This window comes from Colias eurytheme, chromosome 18 (genome assembly GCF_061535395.1).
Source record: "Colias eurytheme isolate Ceu_HAF_F1 chromosome 18, ilColEury1 Martin Lab GWU primary, whole genome shotgun sequence".
In the NCBI taxonomy this organism is placed as follows: Eukaryota; Metazoa; Arthropoda; class Insecta; order Lepidoptera; family Pieridae; genus Colias; species Colias eurytheme.
Window position 1 is genome coordinate 10,624,691 of NC_142997.1, and position 17,038 is coordinate 10,641,728.

General features: G+C 36.8%; 2 long non-coding RNA genes across 3 annotated transcripts in view; both read right to left on the bottom strand.

The window, feature by feature from the left end:
* Window positions 1–5,712: 5,712 nt before the first annotated feature.
* LOC149900932 (uncharacterized) lies at window positions 5,713–7,325 on the bottom strand. Its single transcript, XR_016457745.1, has 3 exons — window positions 6,764–7,325; window positions 6,576–6,637; window positions 5,713–6,501 (listed from the first exon to the last, which is right to left on the bottom strand). It is a non-coding gene; the product is annotated as an uncharacterized LOC149900932 (long non-coding RNA).
* Window positions 7,326–15,569: 8,244 nt separating this feature from the next.
* Window positions 15,570–17,038, bottom strand: part of LOC149900933 (uncharacterized) — a 31,562-nt gene continuing 30,093 nt past the window's right edge. For both annotated transcript variants that reach the window (XR_016457730.1, XR_016457731.1), the window contains one exon: window positions 15,570–16,456. This is a non-coding gene — a long non-coding RNA (uncharacterized LOC149900933). The remainder of the gene's footprint in view (window positions 16,457–17,038) is intronic.

The following is a 17,038-nucleotide window of genomic DNA, read 5'->3' on the forward strand; positions in this document are numbered from 1 at the left end:
TTGCCGAGACAATCTTAGTCTGTAATCAGTTCTAGCTGAGTAAGAAAAGCTGACAAAGAATCAAACAATTTTATACGTAGAATATAGATAGGATGCGAAGATGTTTCCTCCTATAGCTACATTCTTTATCGCAGACTAGACAGACTACAGACTACAGACTAGCTGCTCCGCGCGGTTTCACCCCCGTGGCTCTACTCCTGTTGGTCGTAGCGTGTTGATATAATATAGCCTTTAACCTTCATCACTACATAGTATAAAACAAAGTCGCTTTCCCTGTCCCTATGTCCCTTTGTACGCTTAAATCTTTGAAACTACGCAACGGATTTTGATGCGGTTTTTTTTAATAGATAGATTGATTCAAGAGGAAGGTTTATATGTATAATAACATCCATTAAATAGTGGAGAAGTACTGTTATTTTTGAGGTTTCTAATGTGATGTCGTAAAAAATTACATTTTTTCCGCTTAAATTGCAAACGCAGGCTGAACCCTACGAGTTTTATCAAAATAATGTACAAAGTATTATACACATTGAAAAGGTCTACAGAAAAGTCCGCGATGGTATATTATGTCTATCTCTTATGGATAACCCACAATAACTTTTTTTGTCATTTACTTTTTACGACAAATAATGGCTACTTTTCGATGCGATTTTATCCAATACAGCATTAATCCTTAACCAATTAAATACCTTGAATACATTGTTCATTTAATATAGATCTATATGGCCCTTTACACCGTATGATTTAAGTGAATATTTTCGAAGATATTACAGATTTAAAAATTGCGGGACGTAGCGTTTGCAGCGCTACTGCAGGCCGGCCGCCCGGCTATCTATTTTATACCCGTGCGAAGCCGGAGCGGGACGTTATATTTTTATATACAACGTTCACAGTTTTTCTGTAGTGTATTTAGTATCAGCATTGCACCCGTGCGAAGCCGGGGCGGGTCGCTAGTCCTCGATAAATGGGCTATCTAACACCGAAAGAATTTTTCAAATCGGACCTGTAGTTCCCGAGATAAGCGCGTTCAAACAAACAAACAAACAAACTCTTCAGCTTTATAATATTAGTTTGATTAGAATTGCACTATGTACCATCACTGATGATCATCCCTGAAAGAGAAAAACTTTTATTAATGCTATTTCCTTTATATGTTGTTTAGCCCTTGCAACTTGCAAGCTTTTCATAACATATCGCTCCTATTTGTAAATCGGACATTACAGCTGTAGCAACCGTTAGCGCTGGCACACTCGATCAATAGAAACGTAGCAGGGACTTATATGGCACAGCCTAGCGACAGGCTACGATTTATCGGGTCTGCGACAGATCCTATCTGCGGGTCCGATAGCATCAGATCTCCGTATTAGCATGCTAATGAGTTGCGGTAATAGCGGGTAATAGCCACCTGCGGGTGACGTCACACCCTCCCCCCAACCCGCACACCGCACCTCGTGTTACGTGACGGTGGCATAAGGAAGCTTTGAGGGTGACAATAATATGAAAGATTTCCTGAAGTAAGTATTGCGTTAGAGCCATATAGTGGATTAATTTCAAAACTTTATTTAATACATTTAACAGAGCTTTGTAATTACAATTATGGAGTAGAGTCAATTATTATTACATAATAACTTGCATGCGCTACACTAAAAATTTCACTACGCTTTACTGTGAACTCGGTAGAGATTTGTCTCTCCTAGAGATTTTTTTGTATTGTTTGAAGAACAAACAAATTTTCTATGACCAAAAAAGTAATACAAAATTCGAACTATTCAATTCTATATCTACATTTATTATTTAATGAATTGAATTAATTAATGCGCGGCCAACCAAATAGTCAAAAATTTGGCAAAAGAAAGCTTTTACTCGTAACATTTTTGGTACAAATAAGTAGCGAGGTATGTAACAGGTTGGTTATGGTGGCCGAGGCGTGACGTCACACGCACGCGCAGTTCGCGCGGATAATCGCCATGTTAATTAAGTCGCGGGAAAAAAGCGCGCGCAATTAGCCGCCCTGTGCACAGCACACAGGCACAGCCCACAGGTGCGTCTGCGCGCTCTCACGAGTATCATAACGGCCTTTTTTGTGTGTAATATAGTCTCGTGTTTTAGCACCTTTTTTGTGCGGCCGCTTGTTTGTTCTATTTGCATAATTCCAGGTAGGTCGTTTTTGTTCGGGAAATTAAGATATAACGATCTGTGCTCCGCCACTGAATAGCTTTGAGAGAATGTGGGAGGACGCGATGTGCTTCACTAATTATATGCGACGCCTGAGTCTCAGCTTTATTTAATTAAATTTTTGGAGTAGGTACTGATCGTTATAATTGTAAAGATAATATTTATTTATTAAGGTACACATGTCCTAATCGAATGTTATAAATTAGCATTAAGAAAATACACTATCGAACTCATCTTCGTGCAGCTTCGAAGCTCAAACAGACAAGCTATGGATATAAATTATTCTACCCTCACGGGCAAGAGGCGCAGAGAATCGCAGAAGGGTACCTGAAACTACATCGTATAAAGTTTCAAGTGTCGTTCTGTCTACATTTTGTCACTTCGATATTATGATGATGACGTCATATTCTGTAAGTTGGTGGCCGTGTTCAGTGTTCACACGTCGTCAAAGCTAGTTCGGCTAATTGATTGTTCTGCTTCACTTGCCTTAGACCGGTGAACACGAGAATTCGTGTTCTCACTTTGTTTACAGTTTTAGGACCTGTTCTATTAATATAAAAACGTCTAGATACACACAAAATATTTTTTAATGAAAATTGAAGTTCTGTATAATATTATATTTGACACCTTTTTATACCTAGTTTTTAGGAAAACTTTCAAGTTTATTTTTCGCTACGCTAAGATTGGCTTTATTGATAATGTTATCGTTCGAAATACGATACAGGTGATATTTTGCACAAACTTCTTATATAATATTAAATTAAAAACAGCCATTTAGCTGTCATGCTTCACCGTCCAGACTTATAAGTTATCGAGTTTTTACATTATGTGTAAATTGTACGTGTTAAGAGAACATTTGAAAGTAAATATCGAGTATAACGTGCGGCTCGATCGCGTCGCACATAAACAATAACATTACATGCGACATCTCAAATTTGAGAATTCAATGAAGCCGGTCCGTCCGAGCGTTTTTGCCGAAACTCCGGTGCACATAAATCCTGCGCTGATGTGACAACCGCCGCGGCCGTACAGACGATCTGCGCAGGGCTGGATTTTCGTACCTTATTATATTATTCCTCTTCGCATTATTGTATAATAAGTATCTGAATAATTGTGTTTCAAAATTTCATCACGTACGAAGGAAGTACGAAATGGATTCTTATCTTTCAGGTCATCTAACAACACGTCATCTAACAACACGTCATCTAACAACACGTCATCTAACAACACGTCATCTAACAACACGTCATCTAACAACACGTCATCTAACAACAGAAATGGCACTATATAATATTGCATAGGTAATTTATGTTTAACCAAAGAAGATTTGGAGAGCAACGTATCACATGAATGTTATTAGTTATTACGTTTATATTATGGAAATAGATAATAACTTTAGCATTATTATTTTATTTATGCGCATAATAAATCTATCGCTCGCTATAATCGCTGCTAGTTAGTGTTATCACAACAAATAATTCACACAAATTGCCAAATTTTCCCAAAAATTTATATAAATGACGGGATATAAAACTATTTTTAAAACCAAAATCCAACCCTGCGCCGAATCTCGATGCAGAAGCGGCCAGGGAAGGGTAGGGGAGGGGAGAGGGGGGGCAAGGTGATGTTTCCGAGGAGCTTATTAAAATACCTAAACCGAATCGCAGCGGAGACAACTCGTGAGAATCGAGGACTAATTAAGCGAAATGAGAGGCTTGATAAAGATGGTGGTCGTCAGATGTTGGCGGCCGATAGCGCTCGCCCGCGCCGCGCCACAGCGGCCATACATCGCGACCTGCCCCCAAAACATGAATATATCAAACGTTAATCACTCGCCGGACTTGCTTAAGTAATTAAAATTGTTATCGGAGTGGTTCTGCAAAAAAATGCTAAGTAATACAGAATAAATTATTGACCCGATTTTGGGATCTTGTCTGACAGAACGCTGTTGTTAGGCTTTAAAAATGAAACTTTATATTTTTAAGAGCCAATTACAGATTGCGAAAAGATTTCCCAAAATAATTATAAAGGCGGGATTAAAATTATGATAAATTTTCAGTTATTTGTATTTGTATCTGGATGCTTCGATGTATGAAACTTCTGGTCAAACTTCAAAAATATAAGTAATTTCTTAGCACAGAAAAAAAATTAAGATACTTAAAAATGCAGCTAATTATAATGTTATGACAGTTTTTCTTGTCCGATAATTAATATACATAATATGTGTTAATGTACAATAATGTGTTTATGTACAATAATAGCCGCTTCTCTAGCTTAGTACGAATATTGCACATTATTTAGTTGTTATCTAAAAAGCTTTTAGTTTGTTGATTAAAAGTATTTATAGAACTAATATGTATTCGAATTTACAAAAAAGTGTTTTCGGTCGCAAAGTTCACGATAATACTAGTCTCGCATATTTTGCTTTGACTCTACCATTAACGTACCCAAATAAATATAAGTTTTAACAGTAGATTAAAGCAGATTATTAAACTTACTATCATAACTCGTTCTTCCATCATACGAGGCAATTTCAAACTGTTTTTAATTATTTCATTTTATTCGCTGTCCCCAGGGATCCAGCCTTCAATACGTCATCTTTAAAGCGCGAGCTTTTGTGTTTTTCAGGTTATTACAAGCTAATTACAACGTTTCTCAATAAGTTCTTCGTTAACTTGTGAGCTAATAATGTTTGCGTTGCGCGGGGCCGCGCGGGTGCTGCGCGCGCAATCTGCGGCCGTGGGCGCACTATCGCCCGGATGCGCGTGAGACGATGATACGCCACGTTATTTCGTATCTACGCGCTTCGCTAATTAACTGGGAAATTTTCCTCTTACACAATTCGACAATTATTCTATTAAGACGATACACAAAAAAAAATCCACTGCTTGGCGGGCGGAGTCTAATAGCTCGCTATCGCGAACGCGGGTGTGCGCGAAGTCATTCTTGCAAACTCGCCGCGCTGCCGCTGGCCGTCTCGGGACAAACATGTATGGAGTCGTCATACAGTTATAATATTGTTACTTATACATTTATTTAATTGTTGATATATTGGTTTTATTTTCTTGCTTATAAACATTATAAGCAAGAAAATAAAACCAATAAATCAACACTACTTAGACATTATTAATAATTATTATTACATATTTCGTAATGTTTACTTTATTACAAAATAGTACAGGTTATAAATAATCTTTAAAATAACAAAAAATATTGTTACTTTGAAAAAATGAAATGGTACTCAATAACGCGGACTACTGAATTAATTTAGATAGAATTTGATGTTGACGTAGATATTACATCATGCCCAGAAATGAAAGGTACTATTTCTGAAAGAAGTTATAAACCCTAATTCTTCTCAGTCAAAGTCAAGAGTGGAAGATATCACTAATACAGTTAAACTGATGCGAAACTTTGGATGTTAATTTGTATATTTTTTTGTTAGTTGTTACTTAATCACGTCAAGACTACATTACCAATTTTGATAAAATATAGCTAATTGCCTGGATTTACACATAGGATACTTATTATCCGAACTGAACACTTCTGTGGGATAAAACAGGATTCACGATATAACCTAATTCCACGCGGGCAAAGCCGCGGTCGGAATGATATTTTTTTAAATAAAAAAATTGTTTAAAAAAAAAACACAAAATATATTGACGCATGTATTTATTTTTTGCACTCTATTATAATTGTAATTATTCATTACAAATAATCAAAATAAAATAGCCAGAACAAAGTTAGGCCCTGGTAGGGTAGGTAGGCAGGTACAGCAATGTGAGACGAACACTGGCTTATTTATACCAATAATAATGTATTATAAACATTAAATTAAGTTTACAACAAAAATACATAATATTAGCTAATGTGAAAACGAATCAACCAATCATCACACAACAATGAAATGTGCACACAAATATTCATCCAAATCGGTTCATGTGATTAGGAGGAGTGACTGCAGCGCCATCTTCCGGGCCCAATTGTGTTTCCAGATCACCCAGGAACTCAATTTAATATATGTACTTACACAAAATTTTTCGAAATGAAAACTCACATTACTATGTAAATATGAATATAAACCTGTTTTAGTACTAAGCAATTTCCCGCACAGGTGTAGTAAGTATAAATGAAATAAATATCAACATCAAATTCTTTATACAACATACTTATCTACCACCTACTAAGAAATGTAATTCTTGAAATTTTTTCGTATTTTTTTTAAATATAATACTACTCCAATGAGCTCCTGTTCCATATTATGTCCACCATACTTCCACTAAGTTCACCATGATTTTTTATTTCTTTGCACTTTGTTGCTTTTTGCTAAAAATGGAATCATGCGATAAAACCAGTAGAGCGTTGATAACATACATTTTTGACTGAATAAAGGTACTAACGAAGGAGTGGGTTCACATTGTGAACAATCAGTGGGTTTATTTTCCTTCTGGATTCCGGATTTCTGAAAAGATTATCTATGCTATAAATGAAAAAACCTTACACATTCGTTATGTACTTAAAACAGGGGTACATATCAAACATCGTCTATAATACAATTATCATCAAATTTAAAATAAAACCAATTTACTTCATTAATTTGTTCCAATTGTAAGCATTCTTTTTCCTCCAACCTTTATGTTTCTTCTTCTTATTTTCTTTATTGTCCCCATTTGTCTCATTTTGTCTTATCGTGTTGGTACCCTTTTTTACGATTGCGCGAGCGACACAAGTTCCCCGTGTGACGGCCGTAGCGGGAATGACTCGTGCAGCGATCGGGGTAGGAAGGTACAGGGCGGCTCTCGCTATATTGGCTGGTCGCGCGCTAATTTCAAGTATTTCTTGTTTATTTCAAAACCATCGCATATTTCAAAATTCTAAATCGGTAGACGTATAGGTTGTATATTTTATAGTTAATATCCAAAAAGTCGTAACTTTACGTTTGTTATTTTGAAGATGCCAGAGATTAAAAAAAAATAACAATGAGAACTTTGTATTTTTTTTCTATCGAGAAAATATCATGGAATCATGTTTCTAAAACGGTAGACGTATTGTGTTACTATTGAACTTTCTTGTCAAGAATTTTCATCACGACAACTTTAATAATATAAAAATTACGAAGGTTTAAAAAGGGCCGTAAATGTTAGAAAAATTAATTCATCACCTTAACACCTTACGCAAATGTACTATATATATGTATATATGTACTACTACTTATTGTTACGTATAAAATATTATGTAATGTATGTTTTAGCTTTGGTGTCAACACACAAGCACAAATAATTGCGACACTATAATAATTGTCCCAGTAATGGAATGTTATCTTATAGTAAACTAAATTCACTAGCTTATTGCTTGTTCTTCCCTCGTCACTGGTATACAGTCGAACAGTGCGTGCGAGCTATTTGAGCATTTAACGCGCTGCAAACCGACTCACGCTAACGGCTAAAGGGTTGCTCACATGACTAAACCAAATTATTATTCTATATAATAGATTAAAATTTGAATAGGCGACTTCGTCTCCGTTTTGTCTCGAAATTCTGGATCTAATGGAGTGCTATTTCCAAATAAAGTAAAATTGAAAGATCTACAAGGACCGGAGTTGCTTCACTGAGCCTATTGGTAACCTGATTACAAAGTGCTCACTTACAGCATCGTTCAATCCATCGCTTCACGATAACGTTATAAATCTAAACTTAATTCCGAGACCTGCTAACCGTCCGCCATACATGTAGGTACATAGAATCATTCACGAGAACACATATAATAGATTTATCACCGACAATATTTACAAGAAAGATGTCGAAATAGGATTATAACGAGCTGAGAACAAGTCTGCTTTATTGGCACTCATCTAGTTTTAACAAGTAATTAAGAGGTCCGTGAACCGACGCGACGCTGCGAGTTGCGACCGTGCCGATGTCACAAGGATCGTTGTGTAGACATTATTTATTTATTAAATTGTTATTCTTACTTAATGTAATGCTAATGATAGGCAAATGTAAAGGTTTGTTGTTTTTTTAATATTTAAAATGAATAATATAAATAAATTGAAGATGTATTCTGTTATAAGGAATTTTATTCCTGAATTCCCATTTCTAGTGTTAAATTAAGATATATCGCTAAATTAATATTGGTAGTCTGCAGAAACGAATCGTTTTTACACAAAAGCAATTTCAAAGTCAATGAACGTCTGTATGAAGTAGACCTAAGTTGGTCCCGCTTCAGATGCAAATCCTATTAACTGAAACAGGCGAGCCCGTAATTACACACACGCACACACGCGCACACGCACGCACACACACGCACGCGCTCAGGTGCGCGGGCGCATCCCGCATCGAGTGAAATAAAGTAATTTAACGCTTCGGGGCTCCGGCGCGCGGACACGAAGCGACTGCGCTTTTATTGCAAAACATTATGAGCTTTCCGTCTAGTGTAGGTATAGGTACGTATGTCTATGTCTGTTAGGTACAATAATCCCAGACACACACATTTCACTCTATATCCAATAGCCCTTAACATAGTTTGTGTTGAATTTAAAATATTCTAAGAGTTAAGCTCTATAGGTCATTAATTTTAAAGGAAATTGGCATCGGTTGTGTAAAACTACGTTCGTACAACGAACTTAATTAATGACAATTTATGTTGCTGAATAAATAAAATATAAATGATATATTAAAATCAATTAAATATTAGTTGAATACCTCTAGTATTTCACTATTTCTACCCAAAAGACAAACTGTTTGTATTTGTCTACATTTGTCATGACTCATGAATTCCTTAGAATCCTACGCACAACTCCATCAAGTCGACATTACATTATTAAAAGTAAATAATTTGGTTAGAAGTTTCAAAGAGGGAAATCCGCCTTATCTACGCGATTCAAATTATAAAATAATAATATATCCTTGCTCTAAATGTTGAATATTTAATAAATTGTAATAATTCCCAAATTAAATGTGTTATAGGATGGGCTCGTGGCTCAGTGGCGCGATAAGGCGCACGCGCCACTATGTCAGTGTGCTATCGGCTATCGGTCGACTGCCGCCCACTGCCCACGCAATGTTATGTCACAGCTGGCCACTATTCTATTGTTTGTGTCGTGCGATATCATTTCATTAGTGATATTATATTCTATCTTCGAGTAATTTTGTTTTCTGGTTTGAGCAGTTCTGGGAGATTTGAAACGTCAAAATTATTCAGAAAGTAGCTATTTTTTAATCTAAACAATGAAAATATTTATTTAACTAGACTTATTTGCCATAGCATAATACTAACTGTAGCTAATGATTTTGTTCTTAAATTCAATTGCTGTAATGTTTGGTCTTATAAAATTTACAATTTAGGTACATTATGACTAATTCATTCAACCAACGCAATACAATCGCATTAACAATTTGAGATTACCATACAGATGTAATTTGTTCTGATTTGTGATTACTGCAGGAATTCAGTAATCTTGCGAGTAGTTAGATCTGCAGTGAATTAGCGAACGTTACATGGGCGTAATTTATCAAATTGCGATGCATATGCACGGACAGCAATTTGCGAGGGGCTCAATCTCCGGCACCGTTAGCGCCGCGCCGGGCCTCCCGACCCGCGCCGGGTTGGCCTCATTAGCTCGGCGCTGATCCATCACAGCCGGACACAGGAGAGGTTGGTAAAGGTTCCAGGTTTAGCGAGCAGCCACCGCCATCACAGCAAGTAATATACTAGTGTAGCAACATGGTAGCTACGCACAATGTATGTAGTGACGTGCAATCCCCATTACCCTCTGGAGAGCCTTATAAGACGTTGATGTCATATTATGGTCGCGCAATCTACTGAAAAAAAAAATAATAATCTGTAAGATATAATCATCATAAATATTATATCTCTAAGGATATTGGATATTTTTCATTTTATTCAATAATGTAAAATGAAAAATATCCAATATCCTTAGAGTTAATCGCTGTAACGTAATACCCAAATGATTTTTCATATTGTCTCACTACGGTCCCATACTTAAAGTGAGGTCAATTCATAACGAACGGTGTAATATTGATCGCCCGCTGCGAGACGGAGTGCTCTCGCGAAACCAAATAAAGCAGAGCGTCTGAAGTAGATGATAAACGCGCCGTGCGGCGGGCGCCGGCCAGCAGCCGCGCTCCCTGCTCACACACCTGATACTATGCGGTTGATGTGATATACTTTTTCTGTAATTCCACCTCGTTCTTTGTTGAATTATGCGGTCTGGTACATAATATTAGAAATAAGAAAACAATGCTCAGGCGTAAATTGAAAATACTTATAACTCGATAACATTGTTTTGTAATGTTGCAATCGATGATATAGGAAAATAAAAAATACGCGACCGAAATAGCTTCAAATGGAACTGTTAATTGAATCATTCGCTAATCTAAATCCGGCTTCAACACTGACCATGTAAAATCCACTCCCGATACCGCATGTGAAGGCCACTCCGCAATCACACAATTGAAACTGAGCTATTTTTAAATAAATTTCTTAAATAGATAAGCATAATAGATGAGCAACAAAAAGGGTTCCAGAATTAAAAGCCTCGTTGGCTACACAAAAAGTTGGATAGTATTTTAATGAGATAACAGTGGGTAATATCGTTGTGGTTATTCCGAAACCGCAGCTCTAATGACACGACTCCACTTCACGCCGTCACGCCGCCGCCGTCGCTGCCGGGAAGCCGCAGCTGACCAAACGCCGAATTAGTTCCAGTTAATCCCCGCCCGTCCCTCTTGACTCCTGCTCCTAATTTATAATGTTCTTCAAGGGTCAAGCTTATATTTTTAACAGAACTCCTTCGAACTATCGTCCGAGCTGATGTTGTTGACTAGAGCTACTATAGAGCGCGCCGGCGGTGAACCGGTCGCGTTGCCCGCGTACCTGCACCCCATGTTTTTATTTCTTCTCCGTGAACTTTGTAATCAGGATCACGATACATTCCAGCCTCATTATTCACGAGAACACATTTTATTTATCGAGCCTTCGATATAAATTAACCGTCGGAGATTATTGCCTTTTCTTGGACGTCAAATTAACATACTTAATCAATTTTGTGGTAATTATTTTTGGTTGTTATCAGAGCACGATCGATCTTTACAACTTCGTCAATAGATTATATTTTATTTAAGTCATTCTTATTCGTTTTATATCTGGCCTAAGGGCCGATTTTTCAATGCTTGGATAAAATTTATTCGTCGAATAATGTATAAAACTACCATTTTAAAAACGTATTCTAATTGCCAGTATTTGACAGTTTGCGTGACATTTTAATATTATCGTGTAATACTTTATTGGACGGATGAGTTTTATCCAAGCATTGAAAAATCGGCCCTTAATTAAATAATTTCTAGTACTTATAACTATTGACGTAAAAAATTCTTGTACATTATGTAAAAACTGTTAGCTATCAGCTATAGATATTGTGCAGTGTTGATTAATTTAGTTATTGGATGATTTTAGTAGAGCTATAAACAAAGAGCTGTGATGAATGTGCGGCGAGGGTTCGCGCCGGGGCGGGCTCATTACGCGCCCTCATTACCGTCTGATAGCTGAACGTCTTCGTGGCGCTAATTATCTCTGTTCCTACACGAGATTCCACTTCTTTGATATTCCAATAAATTACAAATATAAACCTTATTTACCAAAAGCATACCAATATACCTACTTCAATGTGGTCGATTACTTTTTTTTGCTTTATCTGCTTCGATATCTAAACTTTTATCACGATGACGTTTCCCTGTAGCGCAAACCTAAATTATTACTGCCTTTTGCGTTTATTTGGTCGAATGCATTAGCAAAAACTATCTGAAATAAAAAAATGATTATGACCACTACGGCTGTCTTGTTTTTGCATGACCAACACCTAAGAGCAACACGTTATTAATTACTTCACTACGATTAGATGTAAGACATAAAAGCCCCATTGACATGGAAGGAAATATAACATTTTTATGGCCGTGGACCGTCGTGCAGTTTATGAGCCAATAAATTCTGCAGACACAGTTTAGCGGCGGCGTCCGCGTGGAATCTTCCGCGTCATTATTTCTGCTTATTTTCATACATTTCATGTTAAAATATTGTAGACAATTTTTAAGTAAACTTCTCTGTTCGGTAGAGAAAGGACACATGTGACGATTTTATGTTCCTTAATTTTAGGGCGAATAAGGTTCTTGTAACAAAAAATATGATTCATGGAAAATTGGAAATACTGGTCATAATATTTACTGACGTTATTTCTACGAAACTTTTATAGTAATGTGTGTGTACGGGGCATGGTGGATTACCTTTGCGTATTTGTATAGTACCTTTTTGTGAACTTACATTTACTTCAACTAAATCCGGTAGATGATAAACTTTTTGAACATGAATTAAAAAGGGTTTGGATGCAGAAAAAATTACTATAGTTAGTAGTTGTTAATGTTTTAGTGTAGCTGTGTGTAGGGAGATAAAAATACGCGAGCTACGGGACAACTGGGGGGCGACGCTATGTGAATGTGCGACACATCACCTACAATGTTAACTTTCTTCATCTGTTTTATACCATGATTAGAACAGCTATTATTCCCATAAGAGTTTCTTGGCAAACCTTAGCCGTTCTTACTTAGTAATGTGCCGTTTGTTTAAGATTGAATGGAGCACGATAAATAAGTGATGGCTGACTCGTAGAACAAACAAAGACAGCTGTTAATAAGTTATGTATTTATGTGGAGTAGCGCGTTATAATTCGTGGCTGGCAGTCGGCAGTCGGCAGCTAGACGAGGCTGGCGCAGATTTATGTGGGAACCGGCGACCTGCGCGGACGCATGCTAACTAGCCCGCCCGGGCCCCTACCGTGCACCTGGCTTTATCATTTTTTCATTATGTTTGCTTTTTTTACAAACCATTTGTTTGCACTATTTGTTATGATTTATGTGAAAGGGTAAAATGGTCGGTTTGGGGATCCGTTGCTACCAATATCGATGTAGGTAAGAAATTAATTTAAAATTAAAGTTTAATAAAAAACGTATCATCTTGCGTGGGTACAATTTGTTGTCATATAAGTTTATTATACAAGCAGCTCGTCATATTAATTACATTATATTTGACGTACTTACGGGAAAATAATTTAATAAATCACTGATCAAAATAGATTTCTTAACCACCGCGATACAAACTTTATCAATAACTCTCCTTTCGCGATGCTTCAAGAACGGAATCAATTATTCAAAGGCGATCGATGTACGTAGTGAATGTATGTTATTTCGTAGTAAAGTAGCTTTACGTCGCGTCGTAATTACAAATATTTCAGTACCTTTAGCTTTACGTACCTATCTTCGGTGTAGCCCATGTGTGTTTGATCGAAGTAAAAAGAGCGCTTCAACTACACCTGACTTTTTCTTAGCTAATCATATTATTCACAAGATAGTGCAGCGGGAAAATTCATTAGTCAGGTAATCCCGTAAAGCGTCGCGACGGAATCGATCACGTGTCGTGTACCGGTCGTGTGGCAGTCGTCACGTCGCCGCGTCGCGCCCGTCACGCGCCGCTCACACGATCCGATTGACTTGTAATTCATACAGTTTTGCTAAATTGTTCGTAGCGGATAGCTGTAATGCAGCTCTTTGTGGGTCAGGATACCGCTACGGGTCGAACGTCCAAACTTGATTACTATTTCAAGCTTTTAGGATGACAAGTATAGATACATAACTATATAATGATGAGTGTTTGTATAGTACAACCGATAAGATAAGGTATTTCTCTGTGGTATTTCTATAATTTTATTTAAGCAAGCGATAGACAAAATAAAGTGGGTATGTTACTGTAAATTCATGAAGAGCATTAACTTTTTTCCTACGCGTATGGCATACACGCTGCACTTCGGGACAAGCGACTGGATAAATTTGCGATCTCAATGACTTGCTGATGTCGCAGAAAAACATAAATATGGTACAAATTTGGTAAAAAATTACATAGACTATTATGCTTAGGATTTACTACCTCTTAAACTTACAGTTTAAACGAAAAATAGAAACTTTACATCGACTAATGTGTCGTATCGTAATAGGAATAGATATATGTAGAGTTTGATAGGGGCCTACTGAAAAATATTTTAGTCAAAAGTCGTTTTATATATATGTATGCTTAGTAACATAAAATCCTTTTCTTGTGGTAAAATAAATAACTACCGACGTAAATTTACCACTAGCGCGAACAACTCGCTCCGAGAGATTGATTGTCAGCCACGAACGTATCTCCTTAGATGGAGAACTTTAAAACGTGCTCCTTATAAATGTACAATAAGTTATTATACATTTGAATAGCATTTGAAGATATAAACAGTGTAATGGAAAAGTATGGCATAGTTATATACTACCTAACTGAACTAACAAAACCTAATATAGTTAGCTGGAGTGTCATTTCTTATATTGCCAATCGATCTAAACTGTAACGTAGATATGAAAGTGATCGCTTAAAAAAATAAACATGAAGAATTTATATCATGGAATCAATAATTATTAGCAAAGTATCCTGCAAGTAGTAAGCCTAAATCTTTCTAAAGCAGTGGAAAGCTAGTAGCTATATAGTAGTAGTAACTAACTATATAGTAGCTATATAGACCTGGCCCCGATCCCGTAACGGGTCCCGTCAGCGCCAGGCCTGCGCCTCGCACCGCACGACGCGCCCTCACGACGCCCCTCCATTGAGCACTCCCATTGTTGCTGTGTGCAAATCTGCGATGTTCCGCCGCTCGCTGATAAACCCCGATCACTTGTGCAGTTAGATAACACGGCATTTGTGGCAGACATTAAATCAAAACCATTATCCCGCGTTGAGTCGTCGTAGTTGTAATGACGTAGTTCATCAGGAATCTAAAGAGCACAATTTTTTTTTAATTTAATGTTTTATTAAGAATATCACTTAACATATCACACACATAAAGTTTCATGAACTTCCTGTCTACAGCTATTAATTTAGATATTTATTAATCACGACATAGTTTTATAGCGGTACAAGCGTATAATATAATTTTCTGTTCTCTAGCTTTCTGTTGATTTTATTCATTTATTTAATTAATATTTTAATTAGCCGATCTTTTCATTACGATGCAGAGACAAGGTGGGGTAGATTATTAACATTTGACGGAGACGAAGCAGATTGTATCGAGTCCCAATCGAAATCGCATCAAAATACTGAGGTCAATTTGTAAAAATAAAAATTATTATTTAAACAATTAGATTTTTGCAATATATTATCACACTCAAACCGCAAATTGCAAGACACTTTGAAATCACGCGGAAAATAGTTTTTGCATCTGGCCACAAATATGAGTATGATCGCAATTTGAATAGATCATAACGAGAGGATCATTATTCTTTATGCAATATAACATTTAGCGCGAACAATATCACCCCCCGCTGTCCCCCTCCCCCTGCCCCCGCGCCGCTCGCCCCTCACCCCCCCCGCGCCCGGCTGATAACTGCACTATATTACATGATATTGGCAACATCTGTGACGTCAAATCTGTCATATGTGAGACAGTCGGCAACATTTTGTTTATCGAGAGCTGTTACATTCGAGTTGATATTGTGATAGGATTAGATATTGTTATCGGAGTTATTGTTTAACTGAGGGTGAAATTTAAACACAATGCTGTTTTAATTAAACACTTGAATGTGATAGTTATACGCGTATGGCATATTTTTTTGATCACAAAATTTTGTGATGGTATGGATGGTATGGATGTCGGTAGTTATTTATTTTACCACAAGAAAAGGATTTTATGTTACTAAGCATACATATATATATAAAACGACTTTTGACTAAAATATTTTTCAGTAGGCCCCTATCAAACTCTACATATATCTATTCCTATTACGATACGACACATTAGTCGATGTAAAGTTTATATTTTTCGTTTAAACTGTAAGTTTAAGAGGTAGTAAAACCTAAGCATAATAGTCTATGTAATTTTTTACCAAATTTGTACCATATTTATGTTTTTCTGCGACATCAGCAAGTCATTGAGATCGCAAATTTATCCAGTCGCTTGTCCCGAAGTGCGGCGTGTATCGATACTGTGGACTGGCTCGTTAACTCTAATGTTGTTTACTGCCGTCGCCCGGCGCCGCTCGCACAGGTGCCTCGCCGTCACTTAGCGCACTGCTTCACTTGCTTGTAATGGCGCTGCGTCTAATGCGACTGCCCTTGTTTATGGACCACTTAGTGATGATTGAGCAGTTTTACAGTAACACCTCAGAGATGGTGGAAAAATGTGTAGACCCGCTGCCTGTAAACACAAAAATAAAATTATGTCATCATCAGATTTACACTTCTAGTGAAAAATCGGAACAAAGACAAAATAATTTGGAAAATCCAAAAGTGCACGCCTCATAATTTTTTTTAATAAATATTTATTAATTATTATTTTTGTTTATTTAATAACAATTAAACCACATCGAATCAGACCCTGAAAAATGAAAGGGTTCTATTCCTGAGCATACTCAAGCGTAAGAGAAAAAAAAAGACTCGATTAGTAAAGTATTTCGGTCGCTATCGTGTTAACAAGAAAAAGGATCCGCACATACAGACACACGGACGTCCAAGACAGAACTTTTTTAAACTGTTTTTTAACTAGTTTAAATAACAAAAATGACATCAAAAATATCATGAACGTTAAAAATAGTGTTTTTTCTTAATATGTGTGTGTATGTATTATCTTACAAGTGCAATGTATGATACATAAAGACATTTTAAGTTTGAAAAATCAGATGTTTTGCGCGAAGTGACAGTAGTACCCACCTCAACGCTTCGCTTATGAGGCGTGCAATAGACTATGAAGAGACCGAAATATTGAAAGTGATATCATGCA